This window comes from Mustela lutreola, chromosome 5, assembly GCF_030435805.1.
Source record: "Mustela lutreola isolate mMusLut2 chromosome 5, mMusLut2.pri, whole genome shotgun sequence".
Taxonomy (NCBI): Eukaryota; Metazoa; Chordata; class Mammalia; order Carnivora; family Mustelidae; genus Mustela; species Mustela lutreola.
This window is the reverse complement of record NC_081294.1, coordinates 29,141,751-29,155,954: the sequence shown is the minus strand read 5'-3', so window position 1 is coordinate 29,155,954 and position 14,204 is coordinate 29,141,751. Positions and strand designations below refer to the sequence as shown.

General features: G+C 34.9%; 1 protein-coding gene across 2 annotated transcripts in view; it reads right to left on the bottom strand.

The window, feature by feature from the left end:
• Positions 1 to 14,204, bottom strand: part of NIPBL (NIPBL cohesin loading factor) — a 210,159-nt gene that overhangs the window by 149,266 nt on the left and 46,689 nt on the right. The window lies entirely within an intron of this gene.

The following is a 14,204-nucleotide window of genomic DNA, read 5'->3' as shown; positions in this document are numbered from 1 at the left end:
AGGTGTAAGGATAAGATCAACAAAGAGACCTGGGAAGCCAAAAATAAATTTTTATATTTATAGTAAAAATGATTTTCATAAAGCCATCAAGTAATTCAATGGGAAAAAGAATATTCTTTCTTTCTTCTTTAAGATTTTATTTATTTATTTGACAGACAGAGATCACAAGTAGGCAGAGAGGCAGGCAGAGAGGGGGGGGGGGAAGCAGGCTCCCCACTGAGCAGAGAGCCCGATGTGGGGCTCGATCCCAGGATCCTGGGATCATGAACTGAGCCAAAGGCAGAGGCTTTAACCCACTGAGCCACCCAGGCGCCCCGAAAGAATATTCTTTCAACAAATGGTTTTGGGACTATTCGATACCATAAGTAGAAAAATGAATTAAGGCCCTTCTTACACCATACAAAAAATTAATTCAAATGGGTCAGAGATTAAATGTACAAGCTTAAATGATAAACCATCTAAACGAAAATACAGTAGAAAGTCTTTTTGGCCTTCAGTGAGGCAAAGAGTTCTCAGACGACAAAAGCATGAGCCATAAAGATGAAACTGATAAAACTGGACTTCAAAAAACTTTTGCACTTTAAAAAACACCAACAAGAAAATAGAAAGACAAGCCACATACTGGGAGAAAATATTAACAAATCACATATCTGACAATGCACTTGTATTCAGAATATAGATGAACTCTCATGACTGATTAAGAAAAAAATCCAATTTCAAAAATGGACAAAAGACTTGAAGAGACATTTCACCAAAGAAGACATATGAATGATTTATAACCACAAGAAAGTGCTCAACATCACTAGTCATTAGGACAATGCTAATTAAAACCACATGGGACACCAAGACATACCCACTGAACTGGCTATTAAAAAAAAAAGACACATATCAAGTGTTGGTGAGAATGCAAAGAAACTGGAACCCCCATCTTTTTTTTTTTTTTTTAAGATTTTATTTATTTATTTGACAGAGAGAGAGAAAGGGAGAGAGAGAGATATCACAAGTAGTCAGAGTGGCAGGCAGAGAGAAAGGGAGAAGTAGGCTCCCTACCAAGCACAGCGCTCCATGCAGGACTCATCCCAGGACCCCGGGACCACTACCTGAGCCAAAGGCAGACACCCAACTGATGAAGCCACACAAACTGGAACCCTCATACATTGCTGGTAGAAATGTAACATGGTACAGCCACTTCTGAACACAGTTGGGCAGTTTCTTGAAAAAAAGTTAATTTATCATACAATCCAGCAATTCCATTCTTAGGAACCTACCTAAGAAAAATGAAAATATTTATCACTCAAAGACTTCTCCATGAATGTTTAAAGGAATCTTATTCATAATAGTAAAAAACTGGAAATGATCCAAGTGGATAAGGAGTGAAAGAGTAAACAAATATGGTGTATCAATACAATGAAATAACACTCAGCAATAAAAAGAAATGAAATACTGATACATGCTATTCTACGGATGAACTTCAAAAACATTATGCTAAGTCAAAGAAGCCAGATGCAAAAGACCACATATAGTATGATTCTTTTTGGATGAAATAACAAAAAAAAAACTTATAGAAAGAGAAACCAGATCAGTAGTTACCTGAGGCTGATGAAAGGACGTAGGAGCGGACGGCTGACCACAGTCTTGAGGAAAATTTTGGGGGAAATGCGAAAGTTCTAAAACTGGATTTGCATGACTCTATAAATTTACTAAAAGCCACTGAATTATACAATTACAATAGGTAATTTTACTATATGTAAATTACACCTTAATGAAACTGAAAAAAATGCAATTGGAGATATTACCCTCCCTTAATAACTAACATTTTTCCATAGTTCAATATTTTTTCTTAAAAAAGATAATCATATATAATAAAAAAACTTATTGTACATATTACTCATATACTAAAAATATCTGAGAATTCAAACACAAACACTATGATTTGGTGGTATTAATGAGCTCTAATTTGGACTTGACTAAAATTTCCTGTGAGGAATAAAGAAAGCAATCATAATATTTAAACAAGTTCACACACTGTCACCTGTATGTAAAGACTATTTTACTACCCTAGTATGGCAGTTACATTCAATATAATTACTTGTTTTGAACAGAATGACTGATATATAAGAGTAGAAAGCAAAGGGAATGAGAGGAAGCAAAGAAATGAAATGATGTGTTCAGGAGCACACTTTCAAAGTTAATTGCAAAGCTTCCCAGTCCTTCCCAATCTTCTGACTTTCCTTTCTCTGTTCAATGACTATGGTTTTACAGAAAGAAGAAAATGATAAATGGGGCACTTGGGTGGCTCAGTCGGTTAAGGATTTGCCCTGGGATCATGTGACAATCCCAGGACCCTGGGATGGAGACCCACATCAGGCTCCAATGTTAAATGGGGAGCCTGCTTCTATCTCCTTCTGCCACTCCCCTTGCTTGTGCTCTCTTGTGCACATTCTCTGTGTGAAATAAGTAAGTAAATAAATAAAAATTTTAAAAATATTTTTTTAAAAAAAGAAAATGATAGATTATAAAAGATAACCACAGGGAAATATCCTGTTAATAGCTAAACAGTTGATTAATTTTTCATCATATGAACAAATCTCTTCTAACCCTAAATTGTTGGTTCTTTTTATATTCTACAAAAAAGGAAGAAAAGTTTACAGAGCCTTTTACATATGTTACCTCATTTAGTACTTAAAACATCCTCAGGAAAAAAATCTTCACTAACTTATTTAATAATCGGAGATAAAGCTAAAGATTCAAAAGAACTAATCTCTCATTTGCCATAGGTAGAAAGCTTGTAAATGATAAAGCCAGAATATAAAAACCATCTATTTATTTGATTTCAAAGGCTCATTTTCCCAGTTCTTTGAGATACTTACAGCAGTGACCCCCAAAACAACCCCTTTCAATAACTATTATTTGTGTCTTATATACACGAATTTTATTAGAAAAGTCACAAAACAGGCATTTAAAAAAGGGTAAGATTTTAAAAGTATGTCTAGAGGGATGCCTGGTGACTCAGTTGGTTAAGCATCTGATTCTTGACTTCAGCTCAGGTCATAATCTTGGGGTCATGAAATGGAGCCCTACAGTTCAGCTCTGGCTAGGTGTGGAGCCTGGCTGGGATTCTCTCTCTCCCTCTCCCTCCCCCCACCACTGCACATATACGCCCGCTTTCTCTCTCTCTCTCTCTCTCTCAAAAAAAGAAATATGTCTAGAGGTTTTAATTTCCTTTGGGCAATGAGCTAAACTAACTTGCACACACCCATTTTATCTTACTACATCTTTTCCAATATACATATACTACTTTGGAAACTACCATTCTAGCTATTACTCAATCTTCCCAGAATTGAATAAGATCCTCCTTTGAAATTTTCTTCTGTTCTTGACACTTTATCCTCATTTAAAAGTTTTAATACCTGTATCTAATTTAATTCCTCTATTAAACTTGTGTTTTTCTATTCTTATTCTCTTGTATTTCTGGCTCTTGAAATTGGAAATACATCTACTTAAAATCTCAAGTAGCTCCATTAAAAAAATTTTTTTTATTTATTTGAAAGAGAGAGAGAACAAGCGGGGAGAAGGGGCAGAAGCAGAGAGTTTGGGGCTCGATCCCAGGACCCTGGGATCATGACTTGAGCTAATAAGGCAGCCACTTAACCGACTGAGCCAACCAGGTGCCTCAAATAGCTCCATTTAATAAAGCTAAACATTCTTACTTAAAATTACAGTTTATAATGACTAAGAAAAAAACTATATGAAGAACTGGAAACTATAATGTTTCTGAAAGATTGGAAGTTTTCTGCCAAAAGGTTTACAGTGTTTAGGTCAGAAAAAAAGACTTAGGTGAGGAAAAAGGAGTTACTTCCATAATACTAAAACTGGTATATATATTTATGTATGACTTGAGAAAAAGCACACATGCAACTGGGAAGAGGAAGAGAAAGAATCTCAGGCAGATTCCCAGCTGAGTGCAGAGCCCTATGCAGGGTCTAGATCTCACGACCCTGACATCATGACTTGAGCCAAAACCAAGAGCCAGACACTCATCTGACTGAGCCACTCAGGCACTCCAACACTGGCTTTTTAATAAAAGCAGCAAGCAATCTCTAAATCTCACAAAAAGTAAAATTTGTTTTCTAAGCTAAATAAAATTCACTTAGACAATTGCTGATTGTTGTTATAAGAAATGATGATGGTAGCGATCAGGTTCAGTATATACTTCATTAGAATTCAATGACTCTACAATATGATTCATTAGAAGTGTGCTGTAAAATATTTCTAGCTTAAGATGCTTAAATAGATTTGGTATTGGATTACCTTTTACCAATAGGACATATAATTCAATATGAAATAAAATCTTGCTTCTCAAATTGTTTTTATTGTCCAATTCCTTCCAGATGTTAGAATCTTCCTCCTAATCAAAACTGTTCCCTTAAAAAGTGACATATACCCACTTCATTATAAACCAGTGTTTCTCAAATGCTTAAGATTCCCCATTTCCAACCAGTATTTCCTTCCCTTGGGAGTGGCAGTGACCCCACTGAGAACACATGTTCTAAAATATCTTTCACAAAACTTTATATTATATTGTACAAGGACCGATTTTTTTAATAACTTGACAAACTGTAGATAAAGAAATTATATTTCTATTACCCAAGAGAAACTACCTTCCTGAATGAGTTCCTACAATATTTTTAAAACATAAAAGAGCAAAAGCAAAGTTGGAAGAAAAGGAGTTGGTCAGGGTAGGCATCCTAACAACAACAAAAAAAAAAAAAAAAAAAAAGAAAAAAAAGAAAAAAAAGAGAGAGAGAGAGAGAGAGAGATTGAAAACTGCACCGGACTTAGTGACTGTGCTAACTTCACACAAAAAACTACAAGCTGTTTTAAGACATGGAAAGCTCAAGATAACTACAGCTAAAATGGGGGAGGAAAAAAGTAAAAAAGGAGGAAAGAAAAAGGGAAGGGAAGGAGGGAGGAAAAGGAGGTAAAGAAGGAGTGACAGAAGAAAGGAGGAAAGAAGAACCAGACACTGAAAAAATTCTTTAGGCCAAACCAATGATTTTCAGAATGCCTCTCCCTCAGTGGCTAAACAACCACCTGATTCCAGCAATGTTGTTTCTATCTACTATAGTTATCTCTACACTAGACAGGAAATAGCACTGTTAATAATGTAGTTTTAATCTATTCCTGATAAGTTTTATTTGGGCTATTACTATATATCCAATCACTTATTTATCAGATATCTCCACATTGGCCTTCATGGGCAACTAAAGTGGTAGCAAAATGATCATCCTACTGTACAGTTTTTTTAAAAAAATATTTTATTTATTTATTTGACACAGAGAGAGAGAGATCACAAGTAGGCAGAGAGGCTGGCAGAGAGAGACAGGGGAAGCAGGCTCCCTGCTGAGCAGAGAACTCGGATGTGATGCGGGGCTAGATCTTGGGACCCTGGGATCATGACCTAAGCTGAAGGCAGAGGCTTTAACCCACTGAGCAACCCAGGCACTCCTCTACATAGTCTATCTTTAAAACCACTGCTTGACCTACTCTTCTAAAATTGGTTTGTTTGTGTAATTCACATTACCTCTCTATCTAATGCATGCTTCTATTACTGCATTCTGCACTGAAATTATCTACGAAAATCTGAGTTTTGTGATAGAATTATGAACGACTTGATGGCACATTAAAAAAAATATATATTCCTAGCATCTATCACAATACCAGGCAGTTTTACATGCTGAAAAACCTTATTGCTAACTGTTGGCTTGCTAAGTACTTTGTCACACACATATATGGTGCACAACCAAACAGACTTTTGAAAAAGGCTTTTTCTAATTTTCTATCAAAATAAAGATTATCTGATCAAAAAAAGCTTTTTCCTTGTGTTATCTGTGCTTGGACTCCTAATGCCTGATGTATATAGATGGACTATTAAAGTAGGATTTGCAAAGTCAAATGACAGTGATCATAAAAGACTTCAAATGATCAAAAGTAAAGATGGACAGAAAACAAGAGAAGGAAGTGACAATCTGAATGCCCCAAACAGCAACTCTAGTGAACTGTAGCCACTTGAGAATTACATGGCCAGGTCTTTTTAAGTGTTAAAGAAACTGGAAATCTGTCCTTCCTTTTTTCAGTGGGGGTTCCTAATTTTAAATCTTGGCAGCCCCTCACCCTCCTCTTTTGGATCATGAACTTCTGTCTTCAAAATATATCTGGAATTCAACCATTGCCAAGCAAACTTCCTCATAGTCTCATAACTGGTCTTTTCTACCGTTGCCACTCCTTGGCAACTTAACACAGCAGCCAGAGACTCTGTTAAATATAGGCCAGATCATGTCACTCCTCTCTGATCAAAATCCTTCAATACATTTCTTTCTTATACATTCCCTTCTCATTCAGAATAAAAGCAAAAATGCTTAAAATGATCTACAGGTTTTATATATGAATTATATTTCTTTTTTTTTTTTTAAGATTTTATTTATTTGACAGAGATCACAAGTAGCCAGAGAGACAGGCAGAGAGAGAAAGAGAGGAGGAAGCAGGCTCCCTGCTAAGTAAGCAGAGAGAGAGAGAGACAGGGTGAAGGAAGCAGGTTCCCTGCCTAGCAGAGAGCCCGATGCGGGACTCGATCCCAGGACCCTGAGATCATGACCTGAGCTGAAGGCAGCGGCTTAACCCACTGAGCCACCCAGGCGCCCCTGAATTATATTTCTTAAGCAGAAATTTACTTCAGTATTCTTTTCTCAGTAAAATACAAACAGTATCTTATTTTAGAAAACATTATTTATATAATTTAAGCATTATATAAGTTGGTAAGAAAAGATGTAATGTTGGCTCAGAAGCTAAGAAATGAAGCAGAGGATTCTTTGTCTTTCCTCAGATCTCATACATCTACAATTCATATATCTGAACTTAAGAAATGTCAGATGAAAGCATATGGTTTTATATTGTTAATCACAAAAATATTAGAGAGAGAATACATATATTTAGAGGAAAAAAACATTTATAGTTCTAATGTTAACAAGACCAACTCCTCCTTCCAAATCAAACCAATAAACATTTTGCTTGAGTTCCAGGAAAAGATCATCTTCAGTTAGAGCTGCCCTGATTCTAACAATAATTGTTTAAATCTGTTCATGGTAGAAAATACATGAAACCCATTTGCCCACTCTACCACCAATTCATTTTTCACTTGAATTCACACTATCTAGAACAACTGGTGTGATTCACTGTGGCAGATTTAAAGCAGGCACAAATTCTTTGCTAGTCCTCACACTAAGGTAAAGTCTAATTTCCCTACCTTTGAATCTGGGCTGAATTCACTATACTTATATTCACTTTAATAGTAAATAAAATACAGGAGAAATGCCCTGGGATTCCCAAAGTTAAGTCATAAGAAACTGCAGCTTTCACTCAGTTGTATTACACTGTCTGGGAGCCCTGATTCACCATGCCAAATGTCAGACTACCACAACACAGCCACACAGGTAATTCTGTGTTCTGTGATTCTGTGCTCTGACTGATGTTCCAGCTTCTAGCCATCTCCTAAGGTGGCACTCATTTAATGAAGCCATCTTGGACTGTACAGACCAGCCAAATGAATATCTCCAAGTAATCTCTGTCAAGACCACATGCATAAAGCTGAGCCCTATTTGAATTCTTCACCCACAAAACCACAAGGTAAGAAATCGTTAATTTAAGCCACATTTAATTATGGGGCACTTGTTAAGAGTAACAGATAAGTAGAACATTCAGGAACGTTTTTATTAAGTGGCAACAAAAAATTTTCATATTTAATGCTATTTATATTTTCTTTTCCTTTTTTCTGGAAACCACATCTATTTATTTATACAGAACTGAAAATACTCTTTATGATTTTATAATGATGTTTATTATATAGTTGTCCAAACCCATAAAATATTAAAAAACCAGGAGTGAACCCTAAGGTAAATTGTGGACTCTGGGTGACCATGTGTCAATGTAGGTTCATCCATGGTTAAAAAAAAAAAAGTGTTCTGGTGAGTGATGTTGATAATAGGGGAAGCTATACATGTGTGGAGACAGGGGGTATATGGGAAATCTCTGTCCCTCAATTTTGCTGTAAATCTAAAACTGCTCTAAGAAGGTCTTTAAAAATTACTTGATTTAACAACTAAATATGGGAATTTTAAAAAGTGACATCAACATTGGTGAACTTGAGGGGTTGGAGACCAAAGAATACAAATGTAATACACATATTATTTATGCAAGTCAAGGAACTCTTTTGAGGTCCATTTCTCTATTTAAAAAATGAATATAAGTCCCACAACCTTATATAGTCACTTGAGATTTAGAGACAACATACACAAAGCATCTTGCACAGATAGGCCACAGAGGTGGATGAAAGTTCAGTAAGTATGGCTTTAGAATCACTACTATTATTATTAGAAAAAGGCATAAAATAATATATAAAACTTACAGCAACCAAATAATGAAAACAGAGTTATAAGAGACTCTTAATCTCACAAAACAAATTTAGGGTTGCTGGGGGGTGGGAGAATAGAGGTAGGGTGGCTGGGTTATGAACATTGAGGAAGGTATGTGGTATGGGGAGCGCTGTGAAATGTGTAAGCCTAATGATTCACAGACCTGTACCCCTGGGGCAAATAATATATGTTAATTTTAAAAAGTTAAGAACAACAACAACAATAACAAAACCAGAGTTACCAGGCAATTAAATTGTATTTCTTTAAAGTGTAACTAAATGAAATGCTATAGCTGTCACATTTAGTTAACTAGTATTAAACACCTGCTATACTACCATAGGGACCATAAGAAAGGTGTAAACTGACAGAAGCATTTTAGGCTAAACTCAATTTTAGTACAGGTTAAACATATGATAGATGATTACAGAAGCAGCTCTATCACTGACAAAAATGAAGTCTTGAGAAGGAGAAGTACAGTTAACTAAAATCAACATAAAATCCTAATAATTTTAAACAAAAGAATAAACTCTCATCTCCAAAACTGAGTACTAAAACATGAGCAAAGATGCACTGAAGAAGTGCTCAAAAGTGGTAAGGTGTATTGAAATGAGTCAAAGGGATTAAGTCAGGAAAGACGTTTATTCTCACAACCAGGAAGTTAGGCCAAGGGGATGAGAAAATTACTGAAATAAGTCAATGAACTGGACTTAGGAATGGGTATGAGAACGAAAAGACAATATTCATAAATGATACCTAGCAAAACAAGCAAAGCAGGAGATTAAAAACAAATTTAGGACTTAGAAGTCTGGGAGAGAGAGAGTACAAAATACTATGTTTTGGTCTATTTGGACAAAAGGAAAAAAAGCAGGAAATATGAATGTGGAATGTAAGAAAATGAACAGACAAGAAGAATCAAAGTTATATAGGATTATAAACTTTGTCTTAGCCTCAAGAAGAAAAGGCCTTCAAACAATACTGAGTAGTGGTAAAAATGGAGTTTAATTATAATTCTGCCACTTCCTAGTGAATGACTCTGGGTTATTTACTTGGCCTCTTTAAAGGTTTCCCCAAATATGAAGTGAGGATAATAGTGCCCAAATCATAATTATTTTTATATTTTTTTAAGATTTTTATTTATTTGAAGAGGGGAAGGGTAGGAGGGAGAAGCAGACTCCCCCTGAGCAGGAAGCCCGAGAGGGGGCTCAATCCCAGCACCATAAGATCACGGTCCTGCAGGTGCCCCCATAGTTATTTTAAATATTAAATGAGATAGTGTACATAAAAATCAACATAGAAAATACTCAATAAATAAAAATTATTTATAGTTTTGAGATCCAGGGCATCTGGGTGGCCTAGTCGGTTAGTGTCTGCCTTTGGCTCAGGTCATGATCTGAGGGTCCTGGGATCGAGCCCCACATGGGGGAAGGGGGGTCTTTTGCTCATCAGGAAGCCAGCTTGTCCCTCTCCCTCTTCCTGCTGCTCCCCCTGGCTTGTGCTCTCTCTGTGTCAAATAAATAAAATCTTTAATAAAGACGTTTTGAGATGCCCCATGATATAGTATAAAAAAGTTTTTAAAATATTAATTTCAATATTAATAATAAATAGCATCATTCACTGAATACTTTCTATATGCTAGGCATTTGCTAGTTTACTTTATATAAAATTTTAATTTTCACTACATTCTTGCCAGAAAGATACCAGCTTCTCTATGTTTATGAAATACCTATGTAAGTAGACAAAATAGCTGCTTAATAACACTGTAAAATATTTTCAGTTAGAAACGCAAGTGTTGTGTCTTGACCTGATTATATTAAGGACAAAAGGTATATAAAATTACATTAACAAAGCTACTGGTATAATGGCTGTAAACAGTCAAAGAAAAAAGGCCTTTTGCAGAGAGTTCCCTTTGAGAAATATCACAGAAAACTGAAGCAAAATGAAAACGTTTGGGATAGGGAAAGAAAATCATGAAAGGGAATTTAAGAAATGAGAGTAAGAAAAACATATTTCATGTATTAGCTAGACTGGGGATTTTTCTATTATTAATAATAATAGTAGCTAATGCCTGCTATGCATGTTACTTGCTGCTTTATATTAATAAAATTTAACTTTCATGGCAATCTTGCATTGTAAATATTATTCATTCATCAAAAATTTATTGAATACTTACTGGGTGTCAGGCATTGTTAACAACTGATCACAAGAAAACAGTTTCCTTGCCCTGTTCACAGCTTGTAGATTGTTAGAGAAACTGAAAATCCTTCAAAGAGGTTAAGCAGTTTGCCTAAATTCACATAACTAATAACGAACAGAGTGAAGATATGGACTCAAACCTAAAACCCATGCTCTTATCAACTACACTTACTGCCTCAACACAATAAAAATATAAACTCTGTAATGTCACACTACAAAACTATATGAAGTGATATAAAATTTCTTCAAGAAAAATAAAAACCATCACATTACTGTATTTAATACTTTATGAATAATTAATTTTATTTAGTTTTAATTCAATATTCTACACTAAATGCAGCTACAATAATTAAAAAAGATTAAAAACTTGGATATTAGTTCAAGAGGAAAATAGCTGTTATCCAAAGTTAACATTATTTGATCTAGTCTGTTCGATTACTTAAGTGTTCCTATTAACAAATCAAAAAATCCTAAAGAAAAAAACAACAAATCTTGGAAATCACCAAAAAATTGTAACAATGCCATCTATAGGACAAATAGTAGAATGCAGATAACTAACTGGAACTTGCAAACAAATCTTAACTATCTTCATTATGAACTTATAGAATGAAAATTATTCATCAGTACAACCCTAAAAACTGATCTTATCCTACACATGATAAGACTAGAAACTCAATTTTTAATTCTTATATTCTATTATATGTGAGCTTCTATAAATAGTAGTGAACACTTTCACACCCACCAGTGCTAGTCGGGTTTTATCGCTTCATAATATACAACCCCTTAAATCTTATTCAAGCCAAAAAGTTAGTATCTAATACAAACATTACACAGAAAGCCAAAACATGTCAAGACTAAACTAAGTTATAAGTAACTTCCATGGTTTCAGAAAAAATTTCTCCAGAAAATAAAATTTCAAAACAGTATTTATCAGAATACTTAAGTTGTAAAGTAATATAGCCAAATACTGATTATGTTTCAGGTCACTGAAAAAAGAATGAATATGAATGTATGAAACTGGCTAATTTCTGCAAAGGATCTTAGTAAGTAGTAAAGTAGTAGTTTTTAACAAAAAATTTTTTAAAATGTGAAGATTTAAAAATTTAAAGATTTAAGAAATTTAAAACTTTTTTTTAAAGGTTTTTATTCATTTATTTAACAGAGAGAGACACAGTGAGAGAGGGAACACAAGCAGACACAAGCAGGGGGAGCGGGAAAGGAAGAAGCAAAGCAGGCTTCCTGCTGAGCAAAGAGCCAGCGCTCAATCCCAGGACCCCGGGCTCAATCCCAGAACCCTGCGATCATGACTTGAGCCAAAAGCAGACGCTTAATGACTGAGCCACCTAGGTGCCCCAAAGATTTAAGGAATTTAAAGATGACAATAGTTACCAAATGAAGAGAAATCAGTAAAAATAATACCCTCACTTTATTCATGCAGGGTAAGAAAAAGAAATGTAAACTTTCTACCTGAGAGAGTAGCATCACTGGCTCACTGAAGCCAGTTTCTCTGGATTAGCTACAACAAATATTTTCTTTAAAATGTATTTTTTCTTTACCTTGGTCTACAGAGATATTACTGGAAAGTACCTAAAAATACTTCCAGGTGGCAGAATAGGAAGCTGTAGTTCAAATCTACAAATATACTGCCTGACCTATCATCATTTGCACTTTAAAATTCCGCTTATCAAAAGTAAGGTAAGGAAAGGTAAACCAATTCACAAGAGTTTGCTTTTTGACATGTCATATATCCTCCTGACAAAATTGCCACGGTACATAAAATTATCAAGTCTAGGCATAACAACACCACCAGATAAATCAGGTGATATATGAATCAGACAAAGAAGTTGACCTCAGAGAGGCTGTTATTCGCCTAACTTCATAAAATAAGTAGGAAAGTCAAATCCAGGACTTTCTGGAATAAAACCTAATATAGGTATAATAATCCCAAACATCACAGTTAAAAAGACAAACTGATCCCAGAGATAGTAGATAGATGTGTGCTTGATACTTTCCACAGTACATACTAGGGTTAAAAGTAAAATACACACTAATAACTAAAGGAAAATCTAACCACAGTTTTTTTTTGCACACAGATCTTATGGACTCAAAAATTTCTTTCTAAGAATATAGTCCTGGGGTACCTGGCTAGCTCAGTCGGTAGAGTATGCAACTCTTGATCTCAGGATCCTCAGTTCTAGCTCCACATTGGGCACGGAGCTTACTTTAAAAAAAAAAAAAAAAAGACTATCCTCCTAACCTGGGCAACCTCAAAATGAGATTTAACCTACACTATGAATAGCATGATTTTCCTTATTCAAATACCAAACTAACAGTTATGCTCAGGACAAGAGACAAGAGTACAGAAATTATAATATAGACCCAATTTTTAAGAAATGGGTCAAAAGCCAAGGTCATTATTTGAAACACAAGGGAGTAAGAAATAGGCAGTAAAAGAAACATGTAATATACTTTTAAAGAACCATACTGAGGATAACACTGTATTTCAACAATAATCATTTATTTCCCTTTATTAATAAATTACACTTTATCAAAACAATATAATATTCAATACAAAGTTTTAAGGCATTAGTCAATTTTGTACTAATCACATTCATTTTGGAAAGCTGGAAATTTCATAAAATGACCTTATAAAATAGGATTTTACTCCTGAGTAAATTAGTTCTCCTTTACTTAACGGAAGGCAAACTAAAATCTTTGCTATTTTGTGTGTGTAAGCTGGAAAACTGGGAAAAGTCAGTGACAGTGTGGACTTCTCTTTCTAAGTTCTCAAGTCCTAAATCATCACTTTTAATTCTGACTTGGCAAAAATGTAAAGAAAAATAATCCTCAGTGGAATGATTATGTTCATTCCACGGTAAGGAAGAAGGCAGGCATGGTGTTGCAAGATAGTTCCAAGAGAAGAAAGTCCTTTTTACTTTGCTTTGGTATGACTCTTGTAAAAGATAAATGTCATCAGACCGTTATGCTTCTAATGGCAACTTTGCTATAGTTTTTAAGACTGTTACATCTCTCACTCCATTTTCAAAATAGTGCTCAAACCAAAAGCAGTATGTACTCATGGAACCTTTAGTAATGATTTTTACAGGGGATAAAATTTTACTTTTGAAGGTACATTTAAATGCACTTTAGGCCCAGGGGTAAAATGTAATATGGAATGACTTCCTTTTGTTGGGTGTGAAGGGGTAGGGAGGCACTAAAAAATTAGCTAGAGAATTAGAGGAATTAGAATTAGAATTAGGAATTAGAGGAATTAGAATTAGAGTACCTCAGTTGGTAGTGAGGAAAGAATAAAGTAATCTGAAAGTGTTTATATATATATGTGTGTGTGTGTGTGTGTGTTTATATATATATATATATATGATATATATATATATGAAAGATTTCATATATACATGAAAGATTTACTTATTTTGGGGGGCAGAGGGAGAGGTAAAGAATCCTCAAGCAGACAGGTGCCTAACCAACGGAGCCACCGAGGCATCCCAGTAATCTTAAAGTTTCTTAAAGAGGAGATAAAAATGA